This window comes from Diabrotica virgifera, chromosome 6 (assembly GCF_917563875.1).
Source record: "Diabrotica virgifera virgifera chromosome 6, PGI_DIABVI_V3a".
Lineage (NCBI taxonomy): Eukaryota > Metazoa > Arthropoda > Insecta > Coleoptera > Chrysomelidae > Diabrotica > Diabrotica virgifera.
Genome location: NC_065448.1, coordinates 13,552,947 through 13,580,141, shown reverse-complemented (window position 1 = coordinate 13,580,141; position 27,195 = coordinate 13,552,947). Strand labels below are relative to the sequence as shown.

At 31.1% G+C, this 27,195-nt stretch overlaps 1 protein-coding gene across 1 annotated transcript in view; it reads right to left on the bottom strand.

The window, feature by feature from the left end:
* The window catches only part of LOC114336859 (uncharacterized), a 252,427-nt gene extending 230,132 nt beyond the window's left edge, over positions 1-22,295 (bottom strand). Inside the window, exon 1 of the mRNA XM_050654380.1 lies at positions 22,119-22,295. The gene's annotated coding sequence lies outside the window, so the exon portion shown is untranslated. The remainder of the gene's footprint in view (positions 1-22,118) is intronic.
* Positions 22,296-27,195: the final 4,900 nt, after the last annotated feature.

Genomic DNA, 27,195 nt, shown 5'->3' with positions numbered 1-27,195 from the left:
AAAAATTATTTTTCTTCCAATCAGGATTTTTTTCAATGTATAAAATATAGGCATTTAGTGCACATATGTCTATAATATTCATAAAGAGCCTGAATGGCCAACGAGCAGTTCTTCTTTTACAGGAATATTCCCTAATCAGTTTGTCGGCATTATCAACACCACCCTTGGTATTATTATAGTCTAAAATCATCAAGGGTTTGTTTTGAGAGTCTTGACAAATTATATCACTATCGTGTTGACTTGAAAGAAGATGTACCATCCTGTGTATTTTAGGTATGTACGAAACCATAGCTAATTCTTTAGTAAAAGCAAATATTGACGACTCCGCAGGTCTTTTTGTCAAACTTAGTTGTGGTGGTGTATCAGGTTTATTTTTGCGGACGGTCCCAAGTAAAGTAAGGTTTTTAGATAAAAGATATTGAGCAAGAGGAACACTGGTAAAAAAGTTGTCAGTTGTAATTCCTCTCCAACTGCCATGATATGGTTCCACCAGATCTTTCACAACACGAAATCCCTGATTTTTCTCTATTGTACCACCTGGTAGTTTTCCAAGGTACACCTGAAGTTTTGATAAATAAGATGTTTTAACATCCGCGGCAGCCCAAATTTTTATCCCATAGCGGCAAGGTTTTGATTTTATATATTGTCTAAAAGGACACTTTCCTCTAAAACTCACTAACTGTTCGTCAACGGTTATATGTTCGTATGGTTCAAAGGCTTTGTCACAGTTAGAGACGAACATGTCCCAAATTACTCGTATCGCCGCTAACTTATCCTGTTCCTTCCGCTCCACCCTGGTCACTTTGTCATCAAACCTCAAGAAACTCGATAATTCTTCAAATCGGTTCCTAGCTAATGCGGCTGTAAAAAATGACCGGCGTATTGAGGTGTCTGTAGACCATATCTCTCGTGTCGATTCTTTCCCACACCTTAAAGCACCAGCTTTGATAAGTGCTCCTAAAAAGCTATCCAGTTCATTGTTGGTAAGTACCGTCCACTCTTTTTTGTTATTCGGATGTTTTTCGTTCCACTCTTGATAACGCCTAACAGCTTCTTCATTAGTATGAAGGCATATGACATTCTTCATCTCTTCGGTCAAAAATAAATTGAAATAGTCTAAAAACGTGTTGGAATTTTTACTATAGTTTGTTAAGCCTGGATGTACATTTATAATATTTTTTTGTTGCCTCTTGGATCTCACGAAAGGTAGGCTATTCCACTGCATTCAAGATTTGGATGTATATGTTGGACCACTAACCTCACTAATATTATCGTCCACTTCGGTAGGTTCTGCATCTGATTCCTCGTCACTGTTGACTTCTAAATTGTCCTCAGTTTCCGAAACATTTTCCTCAAAAACATCTTGCTCTTCGCTATCTGATTCGTCGGTAATCTCATAGTCGAAATCGGAGTCTGATATCCCTTCTTCTATATTTCGGATAATTTTTTCATGTTCTTGGTCGCTTATTGTCATTTTCATTCTCTTACGGTCCATTTTTCAATGTAAACTGACGAAAAATGTTAAAAATAATAAAAATATTCTGGTGCCTCTAAATGCCCAATCGGGGTCACAGCGAGACCCCACTTATCTAAATCTCTCTTACAGACCACTGCACCTCACGAATGTTCGTGGTATACTAACAGAAAACGTAGGAGACACGTCCACACAAATACCTGATTACGCGGTTGCCAAATGTTTCAAATAAAGATATTATCGCCAAAAATGTATGTCTGGGGTCCCATAGTGACCCCGATTGGGCATTTAAGGGTTAAAATAAATCATACATAATTGATTACGTTTTCATATATTAGTACATACAAAGAGCTTCAAAATGCAAACTGTATCAAAGTTACACTTTTGTGTCGCGATTTACTTCGGATTTAGCAAATATTATGGAAAAACCTTTCAAAATAAAACTAGAATTTTATTTTCCATCAAAATGAAAATATGTTTTTTGAAGATATAACTTAATTAACCTATGAATTTTAAATGTCAATAGTGTCAATATTTCATAAACGTCAATAGTGTCAAAATTTCATAATTTAGTGGAGTAAACTTGCCTGCGGATGGACCAATTACTCTTCCTAGTTTAAAAACGAAGCGTAGTAAACGTTGAACAGTTTCTCTTCTTGGTTGTCGTCTATCAGGGAATTGCTGATGATGATAAATTCTTATTGCTAGTAGCACATTTTTGTTATACTCCCCCAGCACAAAAACCATATTAATCAGTTACTCATTAGAAAAATTCATATTAGTGATGGTAATAAAGCAACTGGAACTATAAAAATGATATATGTAATGTCAAATGTTTAAGCAAATTTTATGTCAAAGTCATAGCCAACTAGACAGAATATTGTATGTTTTTATTACCACTATAAACAATATCAATAAATTAAGGATTCCTCTATCTACATATATTAATATGTATTTATTTTCGAAAAATTATTTTTGATTGAATATTTTCACGGCCAACCTAATAAAATTTCACGTAATTTTTGTTGCAATAATGTTTGGCCAAGAATCACGAATAACTCACTAAATAATACCCTAAATGTGTTTATGGTGGCCACATATTTTCAGAAAGGTGAAAATTTTTCCGTGGGAGAAGTTCGGGAAGTTAAAGCAGATAAGTTAAGTACATAATATGTATATTATACTCTTTTCATACCTATTAATTTTATTCTGATTATTATTCTCATAAGTGATAAAACTTAGCAGGTACTTTATACTAAGTATAGTGTCAATATTACATTTTTATGCTACTATGTAAATTGAATTAAATTAACCTAATGAGCCTTTTCTTTTAGAAATTACTTATCTTATTTATCCTTCCTTTCCTCCAAAAACTGTATCAAACTCCAATCTCAACAAAATGGTATATATTATTATATGAGACACGAGAAATGTCATTATAAAATATAATTATATGGCGTCACAAGTATTCGCGCGATTTTTTGATCGTTTGAAATGATGAAATGATTTAAATACACAGAAGTTTTTAAATATGTTTTGCCAAGTTATTATGAGTTTTTGAGGCGATTGAAATTTTTTTAACGAAACTGAACACTATTATCATTGATTATAAATATTCCTCTTATATATTATAAATATTCTCTTATTATAAATATTCCTGTGTACTTATTAATCAATGTTCTGAAATATGTCTATGTATCTATGTACTTATTAATCAATGTTCTGAAATATGTATCTATGTACTTATTAATCAATGTTCTGAAAATAATCAATGTTCAATCATAAGTTCTGAAAATATCATTCTTTTACAAATTGCAAAAAATAATTTACATGTGAATTATCACTGCTAATTTTATTATGTATTTTCTATTTTGTTGTTTTTTTGTAGTGTATTAATAATTAAATAATTTTTAAGAAACCTCTTCACTATTTTTATTAATCAATTTTTAGCGTTTTATCTGAAGTAAAATCGGAATTCCAAAATAGAGATTACAATCGCGTTAAAATTATTTGTTAAAATGCTGAATACTACCCTTATATCGTTGTCTATTACGCCAGCCAAGCGACTCAAATTTATTTTTCAATCTTGGCAAAAATTTCAATAAATGTCGCCACCGTCCAGCCAGTTAGTACTTAGACTTGAGGGGCAAAGAGGTGTAAGTGGGCGGAGTTTAACACTGAATTCGGTTTTACCTAAAGGTGAGGTATCTATGTACTTATTAATCAATGCTATTATGTAATAAAACAAAGATGTGCAAGTTCCCTATTTTGTCGCGCAGTGTATTTATATAAAAAGAAAAACATTTAATTTCAGATATTATGTGGATCGCTCAGTATACGGAAAAAACGACTACGACGGATATGAGTCAAAAATTTGCCAGTGGCTGTGGTTGCTATCAGTGTTTATCTGTCTTGGTCAAATGCACACAGAAAACCATGTAAAGATTCAGTTTATCAACAGTTTGCCAACAAACAATTCGCTCTCATTATGTTTTTTAAAAGACTAAAGTTAGTATTTTGTATAAAATTGACCCAAGTGCTTTTAGTGTACAGTGCAAACTTGCAGCAATACAGTGTGCTCGACTCTCACCGATCTATCACAGTCTTCGAACTCAGTCCAATGGATAAAATTGAGCCGCCTTTAATGAATTACACTTTGACCTGCCCTGAAAAGACACCTTTAGAATGCACAGCCAGCTTCTATACAACCTGGAAACTAGTCTTCAATTATCGGTTTTTAAGTGACAAATTTAAAAACAGTACTGGAACATATATCAGTAAGTCAAAAGAAGTAGATTTTAACGACAAAGTACATTTGACTAGGTCCATCAATGTGGACCATAGTAATGGCTATTACTATAATTCTGACACCGATTCCTTAACGGTCTGGAGAAGTCACTTATCTTACTATAATAATAGCAGAGTATTTTATCAAGGTTTAGTCAATGAAACTGTAGACAGCAACAAAAAGCCTACAAATCTTCGGTTTAGTGTGTGCAACAATACCTACAACTTAAAAATTTCAGATGAATTTGGTCCTAGCGTGTTCAAAACAAACCAAAAAAACGTCTATGTTCGAAAAGAATTAACTACGAGTAGTATGACCAAATATGATTGTTCAGTCGGTATTACTCCAGAGGTTATTAAGACAACAACGTCTTCACAAACACCTCCTGTAACTAAAACGGTAGAAACCAGTGGAACAATGAACAAAACGATTGTACATCCAGAACCTACAACAACAAAAAAAGCTACAACGAAATTGGTTACAAGTACCACAACACGAAAGACAACCACTACAAGACGAACAACCATCACTACAACCACCCAAAAAATACACACAAGTGCTACAAGTACAGTGATTCCCACTCAAGATGTCTATGTACAAGGTGACACAAAATCTAACACAGAAACCACAAAAACGTTATTAATCATACTGATATCGTTGGTAGTGTTTTGGATATTTTTAACTCCTTTCTTAGTATACTATTGCAAGAAAAGACCAGCTTCTGACGCACCTGCGACCACGTTTTCTACAAAACGAATCAAATCAACTTATACTGAGTGGTTGACTTCTCATAAACACTTACGGGAATCTGCTCAACCGGATGCTCATACTGAAGAAAACGTTTATTCAACGCCAAAAGAAGATTGTGCTTTGGAAGTGCCTAAACCAGACTATGATTATGTTATGGTTATCAGAGAGAACAAAGTGTTGACTGAAAATGAGTATATGGTTCTTAAGGATAGAAGAACGAATACTGATGACACCTATTTGGTTCCTAAAGAAGAAGAGAAAGAAGAAAGTGGTTATGTGAATGTGCGGGATAAAAGAACATTGATACCCAGCTCTGGTGCACCTGGAAGTTCTCGAGTGACATCTGAAGTAGGTGATGAATATATGGTTTTACAATATTTGAAGAAAATATAAGAAGGAGAAACTTTTTTTTATAAAATATGACTTTTTTGCTTTATTTTGATAGCTTTAAGTAATCAAATATTTTAAACTATGATAATGTTTCACTATTAGTCCAGGGCGCATCTGTTTTGAGATGGATGTTGAGAGGCGACTCATATTTTTTGCAGAAATTGCTTGGAATTAACTCATATAATAATAATTGAGTTATCCTCCCACTCAAAAAGGTCCGGAACATTGTTTAAATAATCAAAATGTCAAAAAATGAAGGAAAAATTCGATTTTCTTCTTCGTTTATTGATTATAACTTTAAAAATAAGTTGCCGAGAAAAGTTGTACTAGCATAAAAGTTGCCTAATTAAATTTACTACAATATAGGATTGGTTAAAATTTTTAAAAATTGTGACCCTTGTTGCAAGATAGCAATAATTGAGAAAAAACCATAAAAAACGAGTATTCGCATTTTACGTTTTCAACCATTGATGCTACACCTAGGACCTTCATATTTTACTCAGAAAAACTTTATGATATAATAAAACAATACTCTAAATTTTATTGCAATCGGTTCAACAGATTTTGCAAAATAAATTTTGCAATTCAGCTTTCGCAAAAAAAATCATTTTTTCAAAATGTTGCAGGATTGAAAATAAAACAGACAACAAGTTGAAATTTTTTTTGCATATACAGGGTGTTTCAAAAAAAGGTAACCCCGTCTCTAGGGTAGGTAAAAAACTGAAAAATAATTGGGGTTTGCTTAGTAAAAAATTTTTGTAACGCCATCCGTAATCAAGATATAGGGCGTTGAAGAAAAAAAAATTTACTCATATTTGAAAATTGAAAAATTGAAACAAGGTTTAAAAACTCTAATTATTGTTGATTTATCGTCATAACAATCAATAAATGTCAGATTTCCATGGCACACTTGGAGAAAATAGAGGTATACCTATTAGAACTTTATCATTACTATCAGCATCAATTATTACTTCATAATTTTCAAATCAAAATATTCCGAAAACGGTACACAGTATCGAGTTTTACCAAGAGTACCTTTTTCGTGTAAAATTGAATGATGTTTAAGTGTACTTGAAATTTTGATTAATAATTATACTCTTAAAAAAGTTATATTGACTAATACTTAGTACGATCCGTGAAACTAGCGCCCTCTATGAGAATCAGATATAAAAACAAATTCATGGGATGTATCCAAAACATATTCGTATAAAATTGCATTACAAAGTTGCCAGTAGTTTCGGCAAAATCGTAAAAAATGCGTAAATTTGTTTTTCTTCAACGCCCTGTGTCTTGAAAGCGGATGGCGTTACAAAAATTTTTTACTAAGCAAACCCCAATTATTTTTCAGTTTTTTACCTACCCTAGAGACGGGGTTACCATTTTTTGAAACACCCTGTAGAAGAATACTGTACCTTTGATTTTCAGTTTGCAAAATTAAAATCGGATAAACTACTACGGCGTCAGGAAATTTTTTAAATAATAGTATATTATTCAACGAGCATGTAATGATGGCTATTACTCACGATGATGAAGTTTGCGACACGAGCCGTAGGCGAGTGTCGTAATTCATCAGAGTGAGTAATATCCATTACATGCGAGTAGAATACTATACTTTTTCTACGACCTTTTTTTATTTTAATTAGTAAAAAATTTAGTTATCAACTACTCAAGATTTAAATTATAATAATTTACAAGAATACCTAAATGCTATTTACCCCTAATACGTGGCTGAATAATTGGCTGCCTACTATTACCAATTTATTATTTATTGTAAAAATACAACTAGAAATAGTCAATATAAGTTCTATTCGTCTTCGAAAAATTATAAGCTTAAATTTGTACCTACTGTCAATTAATCTAATAAATCGGAAATGGCGGTTGTCGGTGGACGGATTTCAATAGTTATAATGTATATTTACATTTAACTATAATATAATATAATATAATATAATATAATAATATTTTTAACTATACATATAACATATTTAACACAATATAACTTGAAAAATTAACACAATATTAGTTATAAATTCCAATTAACATAAATAAAATGAGCTAATGTCACTGTCACTAAAATAAATGATAAACGTCAAAATTTTTAGTAAACAAGATATAAACGTAAAAAATATACTGACATTGTTACAGTTAAAATTACTTTAAAAATTTTTTGAAGTTAATTATTGACATAAATTACAATAATTATTGTATTAAATAAACAACTTTAAGTAATTTTATTTGCAGTTTATATACGATTAATATTAAAAGTGGCATGCGTCACTTGAATCTTACTTCAGCCCGTGAGTAATGACCCGTGAGTAACTTCAGCCCGTGAGTAATGAATTATTACTCACAGGTACAGTAATGGGTGCTATTATCTATGAAAAAATAGCGAATAATGAGCATGTTATTAAACAGTCGTAGAAAAACATTATTTTTTAGTGCTACGCGCAGGACAGCGGTGTTCGATTCACACAAGTTGATATTCACCAAAATTTGTTCCAATAGTTATCTAATATATTATTCTCGTACTCTACATTTTGTTGTATTTTAATATTTTAATTCCACAAAAATCAAACTAATTTGAATATTGTTTGTGAAATATTGTTTAAGCAATTGCATGTTTAAAAATAATAAACTTTTATTCTCTAAGTTAAAATATATGAACAAAGAAAGTTTTTGCTAAAAAATGTGTATGGTCTATTCCACGAATATACGCCTGTCTTGTATTATCGCGACAACGACTATTTTAGTGTGCAACATAAGAAGTGCGAAAATAAATGGCTCTAATAATTGTTCCAATAAACAACAATGTATTTTGGAATTTACTTTCGTTCTTTATAATTTGTACATAAAATATTCGTTGTCGCGATAATCCAAGACAGGCGTATGTTCGCGGAACAGGGTATAATTTCCAATGACAGAGTATGTGTTTTTATTTTATAAACAAATTTATTTATTTATATCGAAATGTACTAAAAATTAAAATGTATCAATCATTATCAAAGGTCATTGGAATGCCCAATCAGAGCAAACCTATCCGCTGTTCTGCGCGTAGCACCAAAAATTAATGTTTATTTAAAAAAATTCCTGAGGCCGTAGTAGTTAACCGATTTTAATTTTGCAAATTGCAAATGAAAGGTACAGTATTCTTCTATACGTAAAAAAAAATTTAACTTGCTGTGTGCTTTATTTTCAGTCTTGCAACATTTTGAAAAAATGAGTTTTAAATCCGAAAGCTGGAATGCAAAATTTATTTTGCAAAATCTGTTAAACCAAACTGATTGAAATTTAAGTACATTTTTATTATATCATAAGGTTTTTCTGCGTAAAACATGAAGGTCCGAAATTTCGTGAAGAAATTTACAGTATTGTTTTACTGTATCATAAAGTTTTTCTGGGTGAAATATGAAGGTCCTAAGTGTAGCATAAATGGTTGAAAAATGTAAAATGCGAATACTTGTTTTTTTATGTTTTTTTCGAAACTATTGCTATTTTGTAAGAAGGGTGACGATTGTTAAGATTTTTAACTAATCCTATATTGCAGCAAATATAATTATGCAACTTTTATGTTAGTACAACTTTTCTCGGAAGTGAATATTTTTAAAGTTATAATCAAAAAAACGAAGAAAAAATCGAATTTTTCATTCATTTTTTGACATATTGATTATTTAAACAATGTTCCGGACCGGATGCGCATTTTATCAATGAAATTCGATATTTTCAAGACATTCCAGAAGCCGCTACAGACAAAATGTTTTAACAACCCATTAATCATTCCGAATTAGTGGATGGATATTAGTACAGTTAAAATAATTAAGACGATAATGATTTAATGAGTGAAATTAAAAGTTTTTTCTACTTTAGTGACAAAAAAAGCAAGCTCATTAGCAGAACCCAATTAAAAATTATTTTGCACATCATATTTGAAACATTATTTGGTTGAAAAATCTCATTTTTGTTGGCAAAAAATATATTAATTTGTCTGGACTAAATTACAGTTCTGTTTATCTTAAAAGAGATATGTTACTATCAACATTAACACAGTGTTGCCAAACTGAATTTTATTTTTTTGAGTGTAAATTTTCCCAGCGATCTCCGAGGGTACTATACCATACCGCCACTCTGTTGATGTTCTTTTAGATGTTCATGTAATTGATCAATGTTTTTAGGTACGGCAATTTGTAGCTGTTTATTAGTGATGGGATTCCTGAAAATTCCTGAGATGTCTCGAGAGTAGTAGTGTATCTTTTTTATTTTTCCGCAACATATAGCGAACTTTTTTTATAAATGTCGAAAATTGTCATACATCCTGGAAAACAAACTACAGTCCCATTACAGCTAATAAAAGACCAGCGTTTTACTTTTTTTATTTAAATATTTTGAAACGTATCCCAGGAGGAAATGGGTAATAACACCAATTAAGAAGACTGCACCAACAACAATAACAATTAGAGCACAGGAAACCAGAAACAAGTAAATGATTTCGTTTATTGAATCTCCGGTTGTAAATTCCTTCCCACAAATAGTCCATTCACTCACGGTAATATTGCACAGCCTCACAATTTTAAAGAACCGCTTGTAAGGACATGAAATTTGGCATTCTTCTTCTTCTTGTAGTTCCTTCTCCTATCGGAGGTTGGCTATCATCACAGCTATCCGTACCTTATTGGCGGCTGCTCTGAAAAAATCTACTGAGCTGCAACTACACCACTCTCTTAAGTTTCTCAGCCAGGAAATTCTTCTTCTACCTATGGATCTTTTTACCTTAATTTTGCCCTGCATTATGAACATTAATATCTCATATTTCGCACCTCTAGTGTAATGTGGCCCAAATATTCCAGCTTTCTTGTTTGATGTTCTTTATCACCTCGCAATCCTTTTGTAGCATTCGTAACTCGTTGGAATCATGGTATTTTTAAAATCCTTGTATAGCACCACATCTCAAATGCTTCCAACTTCTTTATGTTGCCTATATACTTTTAGTGTCCAGCTTTCCATTCCATACAACAAATTCGAGAACACGTAGCATCTTAAGGCTCTTATCCTCAGCTCCAGAGGAAGGTCTCGATTAACAAACATTTTTTTCATTTTTAGAAATGCTTGTCTTGCAATTTCAATGCGTATCCTGATTTCTCTACCTTGGTCATTGTTTTCATTTTTCATTTACCCAGGTTCACAGATATTTGTAGTCATTCACTCTTTCTACTTGTTCTCCCTGGTCATCTAGCCTTCCTACTGTGTGTTGTTTAGAAATAATCATGAACTTAGTTTTCTTAACGTTCATTTGTACCTAGTCCATATTTTATGCTGACTTGATGTAGTCTATTTACTAATCGTTGCAGTGCTTCTAGACTGCCTGCAAAAATAGCGGTGTCGTCTGCGAATCTTATGTTGTTCAAGATTTTTCCATTTATTGATATACCCTGTTCTTCCTCTGATATTGCTTCCTTAAAAATAGCATACGCATAGCTAACATGTCAAAGAAAAAGAGTGATATTGTGCCGATGTGTGATTTTGCCCTGGGGGTGTTTCACCCCCTCTCGGAGTTGAAAAAAGATACGTTCAAAATAAGTCCGGAAATGGATAAACTGACTAATTCTAAGCAAATTTTGTTCTATATTGTTTTTTTGACCAAGTCCATACTTTTCGAGTTATTTGTGAGTGAATATGTTCATTTTTCAGCAAAAAAACACGTTTTTAGACGGTTTTTCGCAAATAACAAAGATAAAAAAAGAAAAATAAAAAAGATACACTACTACTCTCGAGACATCTCAGGAATTTTCAGGAATCCCATCACTAATAAACAGCTACAAATTGCCGTACCTAAAAACATTGATCAATTACATGAACATCTAAAAGAACATCAACAGAGTGGCGGTATGGTATAGTACCCTCGGAGATCGCTGGGAAAATTTACACTCAAAAAAATAAAATTCAGTTTGGCAACACTGTGTTAATGTTGATAGTAACATATCTCTTTTAAGATAAACAGAACTGTAATTTAGTCCAGACAAATTAATATATTTTTTGCCAACAAAAATGAGATTTTTCAACCAAATAATGTTTCAAATATGATGTGCAAAATAATTTTTAATTGGGTTCTGCTAATGAGCTTGCTTTTTTTGTCACTAAAGTAGAAAAAACTTTTAATTTCACTCATTAAATCATTATCGTCTTAATTATTTTAACTGTACTAATATCCATCCACTAATTCGGAATGATTAATGGGTTGTTAAAACATTTTGTCTGTAGCGGCTTCTGGAATGTCTTGAAAATATCGAATTTCATTGATAAAATGCGCATCCGGTCCGGAACATTGTTTAAATAATCAATATGTCAAAAAATGAATGAAAAATTCGATTTTTTCTTCGTTTTTTTGATTATAACTTTAAAAATATTCACTTCCGAGAAAAGTTGTACTAACATAAAAGTTGCATAATTATATTTGCTGCAATATAGGATTAGTTAAAAATCTTAACAATCGTCACCCTTCTTACAAAATAGCAATAGTTTCGAAAAAAACATAAAAAAACAAGTATTCGCATTTTACATTTTTCAACCATTTATGCTACACTTAGGACCTTCATATTTCACCCAGAAAAACTTTATGATACAGTAAAACAATACTGTAAATTTCTTCACGAAATTTCGGACCTTCATGTTTTACGCAGAAAAACCTTATGATATAATAAAAATGTACTTAAATTTCAATCAGTTTGGTTTAACAGATTTTGCAAAATAAATTTTGCATTCCAGCTTTCGGATTTAAAACTCATTTTTTCAAAATGTTGCAAGACTGAAAATAAAGCACACAGCAAGTTAAATTTTTTTTTACGTATAGAAGAATACTGTACCTTTCATTTGCAATTTGCAAAATTAAAATCGGTTAACTACTACGGCCTCAGGAATTTTTTTAAATAAACATTAATTTTTGGTGCTACGCGCAGAACAGCGGATAGGTTTGCTCTGATTGGGCATTCCAATGACCTTTGATAATGATTGATACATTTTAATTTTTAGTACATTTCGATATAAATAAATAAATTTGTTTATAAAATAAAAACACATACTCTGTCATTGGAAATTATACCCTGTTCCGCGAACATACGCCTGTCTTGGATTATCGCGACAACGAATATTTTATGTACAAATTATAAAGAACGAAAGTAAATTCCAAAATACATTGTTGTTTATTGGAACAATTATTAGAGCCATTTATTTTCGCACTTCTTATGTTGCACACTAAAATAGTCGTTGTCGCGATAATACAAGACAGGCGTATATTCGTGGAATAGACCATACACATTTTTTAGCAAAAACTTTCTTTGTTCATATATTTTAACTTAGAGAATAAAAGTTTATTATTTTTAAACATGCAATTGCTTAAACAATATTTCACAAACAATATTCAAATTAGTTTGATTTTTGTGGAATTAAAATATTAAAATACAACAAAATGTAGAGTACGAGAATAATATATTAGATAACTATTGGAACAAATTTTGGTGAATATCAACTTGTGTGAATCGAACACCGCTGTCCTGCGCGTAGCACTAAAAAATAATGTTTTTCTACGACTGTTTAATAACATGCTCATTATTCGCTATTTTTTCATAGATAATAGCACCCATTACTGTACCTGTGAGTAATAATTCATTACTCACGGGCTGAAGTTACTCACGGGTCATTACTCACGGGCTGAAGTAAGATTCAAGTGACGCATGCCACTTTTAATATTAATCGTATATAAACTGCAAATAAAATTACTTAAAGTTGTTTATTTAATACAATAATTATTGTAATTTATGTCAATAATTAACTTCAAAAAATTTTTAAAGTAATTTTAACTGTAACAATGTCAGTATATTTTTTACGTTTATATCTTGTTTACTAAAAATTTTGACGTTTATCATTTATTTTAGTGACAGTGACATTAGCTCATTTTATTTATGTTAATTGGAATTTATAACTAATATTGTGTTAATTTTTCAAGTTATATTGTGTTAAATATGTTATATGTATAGTTAAAAATATTATTATATTATATTATATTATATTATATTATAGTTAAATGTAAATATACATTATAACTATTGAAATCCGTCCACCGACAACCGCCATTTCCGATTTATTAGATTAATTGACAGTAGGTACAAATTTAAGCTTATAATTTTTCGAAGACGAATAGAACTTATATTGACTATTTCTAGTTGTATTTTTACAATAAATAATAAATTGGTAATAGTAGGCAGCCAATTATTCAGCCACGTATTAGGGGTAAATAGCATTTAGGTATTCTTGTAAATTATTATAATTTAAATCTTGAGTAGTTGATAACTAAATTTTTTACTAATTAAAATAAAAAAAGGTCGTAGAAAAAGTATAGTATTCTACTCGCATGTAATGGATATTACTCACTCTGATGAATTACGACACTCGCCTACGGCTCGTGTCGCAAACTTCATCATCGTGAGTAATAGCCATCATTACATGCTCGTTGAATAATATACTATTATTTAAAAAATTTCCTGACGCCGTAGTAGTTTATCCGATTTTAATTTTGCAAACTGAAAATCAAAGGTACAGTATTCTTCTACAGGGTGTTTCAAAAAATGGTAACCCCGTCTCTAGGGTAGGTAAAAAACTGAAAAATAATTGGGGTTTGCTTAGTAAAAAATTTTTGTAACGCCATCCGCTTTCAAGACACAGGGCGTTGAAGAAAAACAAATTTACGCATTTTTTACGATTTTGCCGAAACTACTGGCAACTTTGTAATGCAATTTTATACGAATATGTTTTGGATACATCCCATGAATTTGTTTTTATATCTGATTCTCATAGAGGGCGCTAGTTTCACGGATCGTACTAAGTATTAGTCAATATAACTTTTTTAAGAGTATAATTATTAATCAAAATTTCAAGTACACTTAAACATCATTCAATTTTACACGAAAAAGGTACTCTTGGTAAAACTCGATACTGTGTACCGTTTTCGGAATATTTTGATTTGAAAATTATGAAGTAATAATTGATGCTGATAGTAATGATAAAGTTCTAATAGGTATACCTCTATTTTCTCCAAGTGTGCCATGGAAATCTGACATTTATTGATTGTTATGACGATAAATCAACAATAATTAGAGTTTTTAAACCTTGTTTCAATTTTTCAATTTTCAAATATGAGTAAATTTTTTTTTCTTCAACGCCCTATATCTTGATTACGGATGGCGTTACAAAAATTTTTTACTAAGCAAACCCCAATTATTTTTCAGTTTTTTACCTACCCTAGAGACGGGGTTACCTTTTTTTGAAACACCCTGTATATGCAAAAAAAATTTCAACTTGTTGTCTGTTTTATTTTCAATCCTGCAACATTTTGAAAAAATGATTTTTTTTGCGAAAGCTGAATTGCAAAATTTATTTTGCAAAATCTGTTGAACCAACATTGTTGAAAAAACATATTTTTCATTAGCTACAACTCTGCTTCTACTGAGTCTAGAGACCTCATACATACGTACTTACACCATTATTTCACTTTTTTATAATCATATTTTTGTTAAGAGTTTTTTTTTTCGATAAAATACATACTTACCGTTTGTGTTATTTGCGAAAAACCGTCTAAAAACGTGTTTTTTTGCTGAAAAATGAACATATTCACTCACAAATAACTCGAAAAGTATTGACTTAGTGAAAAAACACTATATACTTATGTAGAACAAAAGTTGCTTAGAATTAGTTTATTAATTTATTTACGGGCTTATTTTGAACGTATATTTTTTCACCCCCGAAAAGGAGTGAAACTCACCCCCAGAGCAAAATCACACATCGGCACAATATCACCTTTTTTTCTTTGACATATTGTCTATGTGTATGCCAATATTGCCAATCCTCAATAGTTTTGCATCCACCTCTATCAAAAAAAATTAAATAGGAAAAGAGTAAGGAAAATTATTTCAGTGTACCAATCTGGTTAAATACCGACATCGCCCAACTAACCCTACTATTATTAAACCCTTTTTTGTGATCGAGCACCCCTAACTCCGTGAAACAAATTGTCGATTGTCTTAAAAACAAATGCCTGCTTCCGGCGTGAACGTGTGTGGTTCTGGGGGTTTATAATTTAACATCCTTTTTATGTTGTTATTGTAGACATCCGATATGACTTGTATAGTTGTGTTTAAACAGAGAGGGGTATACGGGGGTGTCCTTAATTTAGATTTGTTAAACCCTCAGTTTATATTAAAATTATTGTTGGATCATAATCAATTTACTTACTCGCGGATTTTGCTCCAGATTTTAAAGAACCGCTTGGATTGACAAGAATATGGCATACACATAGCTAACATATCAAAGAAAAAAAAGTAATATTGAGCAGATGTGTGCTTTTGCCCTAGGGTGAGTTTTACCCCTTCTCGAGGGTGAAAAAATATACCTACTTTCAAAATAAGTCCAAAAGTGGATAAACTGACTAATTCTAAGCAACTTTTGTTCTATAGAGTTTTTTCACTAAGTCAATACTTTTCGGTTATTTGCGAGTGAATATGTTTATTTTTCAACAAAAAACACGTTTTTAGAACGTTGTTCGCAAATAACTAAAAAAGAAAGTATTTTATAGAAAAAAAAAACATTCTTAGCGAAAATATGGCTTATAAAAAAGCGAAAAAAAAAATGGTAAAGGTACGTGTGAGCTCTGTAGACTGTAGACCCAGTAGAAACAGAGTTGTAGCTAATGAAAAATACGCTCTTCGTCAAATTCCAAATCGAATATTTCAACGTGAAATAACCAAAAAATAAAGCACTTTTCGGGGAAAACTAATCATCATAACTTTTTAAAAGTGTTTTATTAAAAGTGTTTAAAAGAACAGTTTTATTTCTGCCTTTTAACCCTCGGATGACCAAGGGGGTAAATTTGGACCCCAATGCATGTTTTTATTTAATAAATTCAAAAATATTTTCAATTTTAAACTCATTATTTTTTTATTTGACTTTATGATCATTCTAGATACCCTCATATTTTGTAATAAAAATAACTCCCTATATTTTACGAAAAAACAAATTTTTTCTGAATTTGGGGTCAAAGACGAACTCCCTTGGCCTTCCATATTCCAATTTTATATTAAGTATGTAAGAAACATTTCAATATTGAAAAAAAAATGTTTGCTAAACCTGCGGACCCGTAATTAGTGTATATTTGAAAATTTCTTTAGTTCTAAGTTAAGAATGATGATTCCTGTTTTTGTTCAGTTGTAATCAAAAATATGTTTTACTGTTTATTTATAATTTATTGATACAATAGTAACATTAAAATTACGAATACATTATTACATTTCTTAAAACAACTTTATTTTTTGTCAATTGTCATTTTTGACTTGGGGTAATTTTTTACCCCCGTTGGTCATCCGTGTAACAAAAAAGGATTGGTCATCGGAAGGTTAAAAAAGCGTATTGCATCAAAAGTAAGCAATTTAAGCTTAAAATAAAGTTGGTCTTATTTTTTGGTTGAAAATATCGTGAAAATCAAACACCCCCTAATTAAGTAATTCACAAATGAAATTAATTGTTACCGCTTCACAAATTACTTTATTTAGGTATGCACGGTTACGGTTTATACAGGGTGGTGAATCGTAAAACGGCCAGTGGCGTAGCTGAAGATTGCGGGGCCCCTCCGCGACAATTTTTGTGGGCCCCCGTATTATAAACATAACGACAACTAATAACAGTATAATTACTAAAATATGTGTATGACAATAGTTGGCCTTTCTTTAATAAGTCTTCATTAGTTTATGAATAGACATGAAAACCTATTATACATGTATCTTAATTCGACAAACCTATTACTCAGTTGTTGCAATATTATATCCAAATTTACATTGAAAACATTAACTACAAAACTTTTTTTGCTAAAAGTTATTTTTTTGTCACAGCTGAGCTCATCGTAAATTTTTTTATACCTTTTATCCGTTTATTTTTAAATTCCGGTGTAATACCCCACTATTCTGCTATTCCTGCTGTTTTTGCTAAAGTTTCGGAAATCGAATTTCTCATTTCTAGAAGATTATCACGAGTTTTTTCAAAAAGTTGAAGGGCGACCGTTACCTCTGCAATTTCAGATTGCAAAAGTAGTGTTGATGTTAGATTAATAAAGTTAAGTATTTTATATTGAATAGTAATGTTAACGACAAATTCAAAATTATTCATATGCTCCAATAATGCATTCGCTTGTAATTTTTCATCGTTTTTAGAGAGCAATGAAATTTTCGTTAAAGATTTCGTTACTTGTCGGAAAGCTCGACGCAAAGCCATAACAGCATCATTATCATGTCTGGATGACCACCGGGTTTCACATAACCTTGGTTGGTAAGCGCGATGGATCCAAAGTTATAATAGTGCATATTACAGCCTATCTTTTAATACTTGCATTAAAAAAACATAATCTGTTTAATTATATCCTAAAAAAAACTTCTGTACACCAACAACGGCATCATTCAACACTAGGTTCAGATTATGGGATGCACAATGAACATAGGAAGCTGTTTTTTCAATATCAGTTATACGCCTTTGTACGCTTGAATATACACCACTCATAACCCTTGCCCCATCATACCCCTTTCCTCTGCAGTTGTGTACGGAAAGGTGCTTTGATTGTATAAATTTTAAAATTTCATTTACAAGACCTTCTGCACTTTGGTCTAACATGCGAATAAATCCCAAAAAACTTTCAACAACTTCTGCTTTAGAAGATAAATTATTTTCATCGCATATTACATACCGGAAAATCAACGGCGGATCCAGCAACCTTGTAAGGAGGGGGCAATGAAATAAAAATGCTCTTGTCACTGACGTACGCAGAATTCGTTTTTGGGGTGGGCTGTTATTTTCTTCTTCTTCATGAACCATGTCCTTTCAGAACGTTGGTTACCATCATAGCTATCTTAATTTTATTCACAGCCATCCTAAATCAACCATAAAGTTCTTCTTCGTTCTGGACTGCGTTTGCTTGCTATTTTCACTTACATAATATTTTGTAGCAACTTATATTTAGGACCTCTCATTACATGTCCGAAATACTCCAGCTTTTCTTTTCTTGATGATTTTTATAACATCAGTAGTCTTGCTGAGACGTTCTAGTATTGTGGAGTTTCGAACCTTCTCCACCCAAGAAACTCTTAAAATTCTTCTATAGCACCACACCTCGAAAGCCTGAAGGCGATTTAGATCGATTTTATTTACAGTCCACGATTAGACACCACACAGTAAGCCTGAGAACACGAAGGAGCGAAGTAGAGGGATCCTTAATGCGAATTTTAGTTCACGGTTACATAATACTTTGGACATCCTTCTAAAAGCAGCTCTTATTCGGGGATTTTATTAAATCGTAATTATCTCTTTCTTAAAAAAAGTGTCATACGAAGTTTGATAGATTCAAAAATAAAGCTTTAAGAAAAGATCTGGAACAAGAACCGATAATGATGAAGATCGAAAACAAACAATTGAGCTGGTTTGGCCACAAACAACGAATGTATCAAAAGAGACTAACAAAGAAGATACATGAAGCCAAAATGAGAAACAAAAGAAAAAAGGCAAGGCCGAGGAAGACATGGATGGACTAGATCCAGGATATAGGTATGTGAAAGGAGACACATGAGTATAAGAGATAGAAGATAGATATAAGAGATGTATAAGAACCTGGCCACCAACAGAAGCACTTGGAAGAAATGGATTAGAGACGGAACCCAACATCCAACGCCCTGAAGGGTAATATGGATTATGAGAAAGAAAGTAAGAAAAAAAGAGTCAGTAGACACCAGGCGAGGTCTCAAGGAGGGGGCAATTGGCAACATTGACCCCCCCCCCCTTGGATCCGCGCCTGCGGAAAATAAAATTAAGCTGATCGTGTTCCGAAATATCTTGAGTGGTATTAAGAATTATCGAATAAAAACAATTTTTTTTAATTAAATTAATCAATTTGTTTTCAGTTTCTTGATCCAGCAAATTTATAACTTCGTTTTGTATTTGGGGGCTAAAGTAATTTGTTTTTATCGATTAATTTAGCTAAAACATTATCATATTTAGCTAGTAAAGGAACCACCAACAAAAAATTACCTTTTTGGGATTCACTTTCATCTAAACTACCAACATGTCCACGAAAGTACGAAACGCTAAATTGCAAACGAAAAGAGTTACGTCAATTACCCGCTTCATTATTTCCTTCCAAATTCAATATTTTGATGCTTAATATGAAAATATGTTTTGGTCCCCAATTTAAAGAAAGTAGTATTAACACATTGAACGCCACGTGAGTTGTATTTAACTCACGCCTTGTTTGGCCCAGGCGCTCAGTGAGTTAAATATTATTAACATTAACATTGAGATTCTCAACGTGGAGCCTGAAGGCAGAAACAAAAAATTTTAATGTGGCGGTTAATGTGTTAAGCTTGAAGGCTTTAAGGGGCCCCCCCGCCTTGCGGGCCTGTCAGCTACGCCACTGAAAACGGCCCATAGTAAACACAATGTAAAATTCTAAACTGTTGAATTCCTGCTTCCCTGATTATTTTACATCAAAAGCCATGAAAAAATATTTGTAGAGGATTGAAATCAGTATTAAAAACAAAAGTTAAAATTGTTCTACGATTTAAACACATTAGAAAATTTTGAAAAATATAATACATTTGACACAGTAGTTATGTGTGTAAAAGTTATTCCAGACGATACTATTTAACTGACAGTACGCACACTATTGACTGGATAAAACATCTTTATTATTAATACCTTCTCCTCAACTGAGGGTTTCTTATTAACTTTATTGTTTTTTAAACAATAAATAATGATAAAATAAAAATAATGACAGTTTAAATATGGTTAATATACCTAATAACTTCATTGTGACCAAACGCAACCGTCACACATTACTGCACTGTGTATGGCCTAAATTTGGCGCGATACTTTTGAAAAATGGATTACATTTTTACCAAATTTTGGAATATGTTTAATTTGTAAAACAAGTGTAACAGTTGAGTTCAATACAGATTTCAATCCTCTAAAAATAGTTTCTCATGTCTTTTGATGTAAAATAATTAGGGAAGAAGGAATTCAACAGTTTAGAATTTTACATTGAGTTTCCTATGGCCCGTTTTGCAATTCACCACCCGGTATATTTTATGATCAGTAAAAAAAGTATTTGAAAAAAATTCATTTTTACGATATGTACAACTGTTGTACAACTTTACTGTAAGCGTAATGTAACTTAAATAATTTAAAAATGATTAGTGATAACAAAAATTTTAAACAGTAAAAAAATGTAGATTTTGCTTTTTTGAATAATTTTTTTTTGGAAGACAAAATTTGGTTAAGATGTGTGGCTATTCAAAATTGGCATACACTAGTGACTTGTTCAAGCCCTTTCAAAAAAAATAATTGAACCGATGAAACTTACAGGTCATAAAATATATAAATAATACATAAATAAAATAACTTCTGAAGCGGTAACGATTAATTTCAGTTGGGATGCTAATTAGGGGGTGATTTTCACGAATTTTGTTACCAAAAAAAGGGACTAACTTTATTTTGAGCGTAAATTGATTACTTTTTGATGCTAGAAACTTTTTTAAAAAACAAAAATAAAGCTCTTTTGAACACTTAAAAGTTGAAATGAGTTTTCCCCAAGAAGTGCTTCATTTTTTGGTTATTTCACGTTGAAATATTCGATTTGAGTTTGGCGAGTATGAACCTATTTTTCATTAGTGGTAACTCTTCTTTTACTGAGTCTAGGGCCTAGGGATCTCATATATACATCATTCTTTTCACTTTTTTATGGGCTGTATTTTTGCTAAGAATATATTTTTAGATAAAAATAAAAAATTTCGATATAAATTGCAATATTTTACCGTGAGTGAATGGACTATGTGGTTTATTTCCAACAAAAATAGTAAATAATAATACCTATTAAATGGAATAAAATAATTATTGTAAATAATTATTAACAACCAGATTCTAACATGTACCTGAAATGAATACCCAACTCAGACACACAAAAATAGTAGGTATTAGACAAACACCAGTTATTTGTTTATTAGGTAGTTTATGCTCTAAATATTCAAAGGACTGTCAAAAAGCACCTTATAGATAACACCTTCTACCTATATAAAAATTAAATAGCTTACTAGCATAGTTTTATAATCAAACATAGAACAATCATAATTTTAACCGAAAAACTTTTGTGTTTTCAAAATGTTTTAACATCTTCCATGCAATTCATTAGAGCCATAATTATTGAGACTTACTTTGAACACAAGAAGAATCCAGAAACTAACAACCAATAATCTAGTTCTCACAAAAATCAAAACACAAACACTTCCAAAAAACACCTATGATAGATTGACTTGCAATCGCAAGCATAGTTTCAAGTTTTATAACCAAACACAAATCATTATTATGTACATTACAACAGAAACATTTTGTTTTTAAAAAGTTTTAATAGCTCACATACAATTAACTATAAAAAGACTTACTTTGAACACAAGAGAAGAGATAATCCAGAAACTAAGAATCAAAAATCAACAAAACACTTCCAAAAAACACATTATTTATAGATTGACTTGCAATGCAAGCATAGTTTTAAAACCAAACATAAACAATCATATTTTATATTTTAACAGAAACATTTTGTTTCCAAAAAGTTTTAAAAGCTTACATACAATTAACTATAAAAAGACTTACTTTGAGCACAAGAAGAGATAATCCAGAAATCAAAAAACAATAATATAGTTTCCACAAAAATCAAAACACTAAAAACACTTCTAAAACTCGTACGTCAACAAAGCTGCGCTTTGGTATGCATCACACAACGTAACACCTCAAACGATACAGCGAAACTGATAAAATAAAATGATGGACGTGTTGGGCACGGGAAAAAGACTAGCGGTGGGTGCGCAACCGACTCGAAGGCAAGGAATGCTGATCATTGCACTATCAAACGAAGTTTAGTCCAGGATGTATTATCGCCCCCGTAGGTGTAAGTATTATTCCGATTCGATTTTCTTGGACAAACTTACTCAAAAAGGTGTTCTTAAAACAAATCCACAGGGTGCCAGGCAGTACCGTGGTCGAAAAATTGTTTAAACAATTTTTTTTAACAAATTCACAAAAATAATTTCATTACTTGGGACAAATTTTTTAGATTCAATGGGTCTAATGAATAAAAATAAGTATTTGCTTTTACTTACAAGTATTTAAGTATTTACTTAATACTAATTAAATAATGTCATTTCTTTAATGCTTTATTCAATTACTTTACTATTAAGTAAATACTTAAATACGAGGAAGTAAAAGCAAATACTTATTTTTATTCAATAGACCCTTTGGCTCATTCTGAGCAAAAAATTGTAATTTTTCTTTAAAGTTGATTGTTGGCGAGTTATATGCGATTTAAAATTTGAAAAACGCGAAAATAACCATTTTCAAGGCTTAAAATAACTCGGTTAAAAATAATTACTATGAAAGTCAGAAACTGACCAAATCAAAGTTTAAAGCCCTGATCCTAAAGAAATATTTGTCATTATTAAGATGTTATTTTTACAACAAACTGAAAAGTCTCAGATAGAGAATTATCCACCATTATAATAAAAAAAAATGGTAAACAATTACATATTTAAATCTGAAAACTTTTCTAGTTTGAAATTCTTTCTGAATCTGTGACTTTTACAATTTATAAGATAACAGCCGATGAATATAGAGAACGAAAAGGACTCACTTACTATACAGGGTGAGTCATGAGGAACTGTACATACTCCTACCTCGTATAGAGGCTCCTATGGGGAATAACAAATGACCATTAAAAAGTATCTGCTTCCATTGTTTAATAATATACAGGGCGAGTTTCGCATTTTGACAGAAATTTGTATTCGTCATAATTTTTAAACGGTCAGATCGATGTGTCTCTTATTTTGGTCAATCGTTACACTATTACCACCTAATCAACTGATCTATTCAAACTAAAAAAAAAATCAGGTCCGGCTTTAAAAAATTAGTTCGTTTGGGTCTTACAAACAATTTTACCCTGTATACGCTATTTGAAAACTCTAATATGAATTTTACAAATTAGACAAATAGGCAATAAAATGGCATATTTATTTTTTCCCCACACGATTCCTTAATTTTTTATTAAAAAATCAATTTTGTCAAAATCGGAATTTTAACCTAAAAATGAAAAAAACAATGAAATCACGGTTTAACTCGCTACAATTCTGTTCCATTTTAATATTTTTTTTCTGAAATTTTTACAGCACATCTCTTACCATTGTGAAGACTATGAAAATTGTTGTAGACTTTCAGTCTTCTTCTCGTAAAAGATTTGAATTTTTAAAAATAAAAGGTGCAGATTCGTGAATAGCAAAGTTAAATCGCAAAGATTAAGTGAAAAAATTTAAAATTTATCTATTTGATCACGTCTATGTTAAACTGTTAGAGTCCAAAGAGAAGTGTTATGGGGAGTTTTAGATCTAGACGTGATATAAAAAAAATGGTGAAACTTTTAATTTTAAGAAAAAGCTTGTTTAATTTTTTTTATTTTTATGGTAAAATTGCGATTTTAACAAATTTGATTTTTTAATAAAAAATTAAGTAACCGTGTGGGGAAAAAATAAATATGCCATTTTAATTGCCTATTTGTCTAATTTGTAAAATTCTTATTAGAGTTTTCAAAAAGCGTATCAAGGGTGAAATTTTTTCTAAGACCCAAACGAACTAATTTTTTAAAGCTGGACCTGATTTTTTCTAGTTTGAATAAATCAGTTGATAGGGTGGTAACATAAATTAAATATTTGTCTAAAAAAAATTAATTTTTGTAATAAAAGTTAATTTTATTAAATCTATAGTTCACTTTACCAAACTTTTAATTCATAGTCAAATTTGATTTTTTTATAAAAAATTAAGTAATCGTGTGCGAAAAAAATAAACATGCCATTTTAATGTGGAAACATGTGGAAAATTCATATTAGAGTTTTCAAAAAGCGTATACAGGGTGAAATTTTTTCTAAGACTCAAACGAACTAATTTTTTAAAGCCAGTCCTGATTATTTTCTAGTTTGAATAAATCAGTTTATTAGGTGGTAATAGTGTAACGATTGACCAAAATACGAGACACATTGATCCGACTGTTCAAGAATTATGACGAATACAAATTTCTGTCAAAATGCGAAACTCGCCCTGTATATTATTAAACAATGGGAGGAGACACTTTTTAATGGTCATTTGTTATTCCCCATAGGGGCCTCTATACGAGGTAGGCGTATGTACAGTTCCTCATGACTCACCCTGTATGCAGTTACATTCCGTTTTCATTCGTCTAGGAAAAGGACAAAAAGAAATTTCTGCATCCCTCTGAATCGAAAGCAAGGAAACCCCGTCTTTTTCTTTTCTATCTTTACTCAAATTTCGTACTAGGAAATTTCTTTCGGTCCTTTTCCTAGACGAATGAAAACGGAATGTGACTGCATATAGGAGAGTAATTTTAGTTCTCTATATTCGTCGTCTGTTGTCTCATAAATTGTAAAAGTCACAGATTGGATGTACCAGAAAGAATTTCCAACGAGAAAATTGGTTGAGAAGATTGCGTCCCAGAGTGGATTTTAAATGATCTTTACAATTTTGCAGGATGGTTTGGCTTGGTTTTGCTTCAGAGATGTGCTGCTCTGCAGAGCTCTGCTAAAGAAGTCAGAAACAGCTGTCCAGGAATTGTGCATCTCTCTGAATCGAGAGCAAACAAAAACCCTTTAAAGGGGGTAAAACCCCAAAAGGGGGCTTTAACCTTTGATTTGGTCATTTTCTGACTATCATAATAATTATTTTTTTAAAAATGCAATTTTTATCACCCCATAGGGGCGTTAAAAATGCTACTTTAAGGCACTAGTGCTTTAAAAAATTTAAGGCACTGCAGTTAAAAGTCAATTGTCAAATTGTGAAACGTCAAAATATTTATATTTCATTTATTAACATTAATATTAATAGTACAACTTGCGCAATTTGAAAAAGGTGGTTTAAAAGGTTTTGTTAAATTTAATTTAAACTGTATTATTGCATTTTTAACATATTTGTAGAAAAAAACTATTAAAATTTGTTAGAATATACAACAATAAAAGTAAGATGTTATTCTATCGTTGTTATGATTCACGTATTGACAGTATAGGCAGTTTTGATGTAATGTCAAGAAAAATATAAAAATGGAATGTCAGTCAAGTTCAAGTAAAAGTTTTTGTCCTGTAATTGAGAATGAATAAATTATAATTGTTGATATATAAGACATTTGTAGAAAAAATATTGTATGATATACGTGTTAAAAAGTACATTTTTAAGGCACTCATGTGAACTTTCACATGCGTGCCTTAAACGTGTACTTTTAACATATCATAAATAACTATTAACCGAGTTATAAAGCGTTGAAAATGGCCATTTTTGCATTTTTCAAATTTTAAATCGCGTAAAACTCGACAACAATCAATTTTAGAGAAAAATCACAACATATGATACCTTTTTGCTCAAAATGGCGCAAATGATCTAAAAAAATTTGTCGAAGTGGAAAAATTATTTTTTTGAATTTGTTAAAAAATATATTTAAACAATTTTTCGACCACGGCACCGCCCGGCATCCTGTAGATTTGTTATGAGGACCTCTTTTTGAGTAAGTTTGTGCAAAAAAATCGAATCGAAATAATTTACCTAACGGGGGCGACGATACAGCCTGGACTAACTCTCAAACGAAGTGAAGTTGGTGCCTTATGTCGACTGGCTATTGTTTTTAGAAGACTGATTTCATTGTTTTTTGTTATTACTTTTAAAAATTCCCACACTTTCCTTTCGCTTGGCTAATCGCTGCTTTTGATATGAAGATATTAATTGTTGGATTTCTCAGCCATTGGGAAACGCTGTGTGAAAATGTTCCAGAAATGTGTACTCAAAGCTGTCATAATACATGTACAGGGTTATTCACTATATTTTGACCCCCCTGTAAACTGCTTTATTTAGAGAATTAGAAAAAAAATGTAAAATACAAAAGTTATTCGATTTTTAAATTATGATTTTTTTGACATCATACTAGTGACGTCATCCATCTGGGCGTGATGACGTAATCGACTATTTTTTTTAAATGAGAATAGGAGTCATTTGAAAGGTTATTAAATTCTCTATTCAATAATATAAACATTAAAATAATTATTTATACAGAGTATCCAAAAAAAAATTTAATAATTAAATTAATTGCACAAAAAGAAGAATATAGGTATGTAATTTATTTAATTCAAAATACATTCTACTGCTGTCAGAAAACAGAAATAAATGTTTGTTGAACAAATAAACATTCCTTTTTACTTAAATTCAATGTTCAAGCTGCCACCATCTGCCTCTTGGCAGTTTGAACATTGAATTTAAGCAAAAAGCAATGTTTATTTGTGCAGTAAACTTTTATTTCTGTTTTCTAACAGCAGTAGAAGATATTTTGAATTAAATAAATTACATACATTCTTCTTTTTGTGTCAATTAATTTAATTCAAAAATTTTTTTTGGACACCCTGTATAAATAATTATCTTAATGGTTATATTACTGAATAGAGAATTAAATAACCTTTCAAATGAGCTAGCACACGACCCCTATTCTCATTTAAAAAATAGTCGATTACGTCATCACGCCCAGATGGATGACGTCACTAGTATGATATATATTATGTCAAAGAATCATAATTTAGAAATCGTGTAACTTTGTATTTTACATTTTTTTCTAATTCTGTAAATAAAGCAGTTTACA